At 41.2% G+C, this 2592-nt stretch overlaps 1 long non-coding RNA gene across 1 annotated transcript; it reads right to left on the reverse strand.

Annotated features, from left to right (window-relative positions):
• Positions 1-624: 624 nt before the first annotated feature.
• On the reverse strand, positions 625-2233 carry LOC104964381 (uncharacterized). The gene is made up of 2 exons (XR_800407.1): positions 2149-2233; positions 625-1084 (listed from the first exon to the last, which is right to left on the reverse strand). It is a non-coding gene; the product is annotated as an uncharacterized lncRNA (long non-coding RNA).
• Between the last annotated feature and the right edge of the window lie 359 nt (positions 2234-2592).

The following is a 2592-nucleotide window of genomic DNA, read 5'->3' on the forward strand; positions in this document are numbered from 1 at the left end:
TTATTATTACCTATGTAACGTGGGCTGCAACTAATGCCAATTATTCTGGATTATTTTCTGGACATTGAAATAGAATATAATTGATAGAATATGGAGGGATGAACCCCTCTTTAATGGTCTCACATGCAGAGCACACAGTGACATGTGTTCTCTGCTTTTAACCCATCCTAGTACCAGGAGTCTAGCACTAGCAGCAGTGGGCAGCTATTGTACAGCGCCCGGGGAGCAATGGGAGTGAGGGGGGAAGGGGGGTGTCCGGTGCCTTGCTCAAGGGCACCACGGCAGGGCAGGAGGCGAACTGGGACCTCTCCAAGTAGCACTCCACACATATTTTAGGTCTGGTCGGGGACTTGAACCAGCGACCCTACGGCTCACAGTCCAAGTTTAAAATCTTAATTTTCAATATAACATAACATGGAAAGGGTAATTGTTGTGATATCCGAGAGGCTGAAACAACCTTTTTCTGATATCTTTACAAATGACTTACAGTTATGGCTTTATCGTTGCAGCTCCATCAGTACCAGTGTTTGAAGTTCTGATTTAGTTGCGTCTCCCTTTGTCCCTGCACCTCATTAATATAACACCACGGTGATCCACTCATATATTCTCTTGTTTCCTTAAGTCTAGTGGGGCTGGAGTCACTGGATCACAGACCAGGAGAAAGAAAACAAAACTGAAATAAATCCACTCACCTTGCGTGTCTTCAGACTCAGAGTGCTGTGGACGGGCGCTCCCTGCTTCATAACACTAGATGCTGCAGTTCAAACTCTGCAGTGGTTAGGCTCATACAGGCTGTGCTTGTTCCTCAAACACGTCATTTATCATGTGAGGAACTGCAGAGGTTCACTGAGCTGCCCTTACACCTGTGCATCGCCAGAAATCTGTATGAATCCAGTTTGTTTCCCCAAAAACCCCACATTTTATATTAAGTGTATTCACAGTGAGCTGAGAGCCAGTTGCCCCTGTGCAGAGCCTCCAGCAGGGGGCGCCCAACATGAGTAGAGAAGAAATGGAGGATCATACTTACATCCTATCCTCAAGCAGAGATTGTGAGATTCATCTTGCTCTAGTCACCCAATGAACACTACCACATTGGTGGGGTTTAATCAATAGATTAGCTTTAGAGGGATTTAACATCGTGTCCATGCACTCTGTGTGAAGTCTGTGCAAAACCTTTAGTCTCAAATCTGAACTATAAAGACCACTATGCACTCTGGTCCAATGCGGAAACACTGACAGACACTACTTAGAGAAATCAAATAGATAGTATAAAAATATTGGAAAATCTACAACTTTCTGTTCCTTTAATGTTTGAATTTCAGCATCTGAATATAAACACATTGCTTTTTTTCTAGAGTTGACCGTAACTATAGAGAGGCGAAGTCCCTCCCTTTCCGGGGGACCTCCATGGGACCTTATTTCGGGAAAAGTATGTATTGAAGTCAATGGAGAGAGAAAGATTATCTTTCCATCACGTTTGAATTGTGCCACGAATTACACATATGATGTTTTTCAAATTTAAAAGATAATTTTTTTTAAATCGTAAAACTATGAAGTAACACTTTTTTGTGTGAAACCGCTCAATGAACTACATCTCCCATCTCACACCACACACCAAGACGGCCGTCACGTTGGCAAATTTCACTTCTTTCTTTCAGAATGAGGCAGAAAAGTATTAAAAGAGGTGAAACTCACTCCAAGTCTGGGCATGTTGAGAGCTGTGCACACACAAGGGGAGTTAGTCGGTTCCGTGAGAGCCAGCATGCGGGACCGGGATTCTGGGATTTGTAGTCTTTCTAGTTGCGCATTTTTCATAGTCTTATATTTCAACAGTTTTACAACAAATTGTGACTTTTTTTACATGGAAATAATTTTTTAAATTGACAAACATCATATGTGTAATTCGTGGCACAATTCAAACGGGATCGAAAGATAATCTTTCTCTCTCCATTGACTTCAATACGTAATTTTTCCGAAATAAGGTCCTATGGGTCGGAAGTAGATGGGCGGGGCTTCGCCTCTCTATGTTATGGAGGAATTCACCCTACAAGTTATCTTAACTGCAGCTCCATAGGAGGTATAGAGGAATTATAAATGGATTTCATATATCTAAAATGAGTGAGTAATAAGAGCAGTTTGACAAATTACCTTGTGTGTGTCTCTGAATTTACTGATCTCTCTGGATATCAGGTCTCTCTTGTCGTCCTCCATCTCCATGGCGTTGATATCCTCCTTCCATAGAGAGAGAAAGACCAGAAAGACAAACTAAGTACTCAAAAGTTAGGGCTGTGCAATTAATCGTATTTTAATCGCAATTATGATTTTGGCCTGCCACAATTACGAAAAGGGTGTGTGACATATTTGATCTAATTTATTTGTATTTATCATATTTATATATGTTTAGTAGCTTGTGGAAGTGCGCTCCAAAATATTGGTTGATCTTTGTTTACTTGCATTAAACGGCCGATTAATTTTGTCAATACGGACAATCGGTAGATTCTCCATAATTCAATGGTTCAGTTAGTTGGCAATGAGCACCAAAGTGTATTTCAGGGTTCATACACTCTTTCACCAATGACTTCTCCATGACTT

The sequence above is a fragment of the Notothenia coriiceps genome, unplaced genomic scaffold, assembly GCF_000735185.1.
Source record: "Notothenia coriiceps isolate Sejong01 unplaced genomic scaffold, NC01 NC01_scaffold00037238, whole genome shotgun sequence".
Lineage (NCBI taxonomy): Eukaryota > Metazoa > Chordata > Actinopteri > Perciformes > Nototheniidae > Notothenia > Notothenia coriiceps.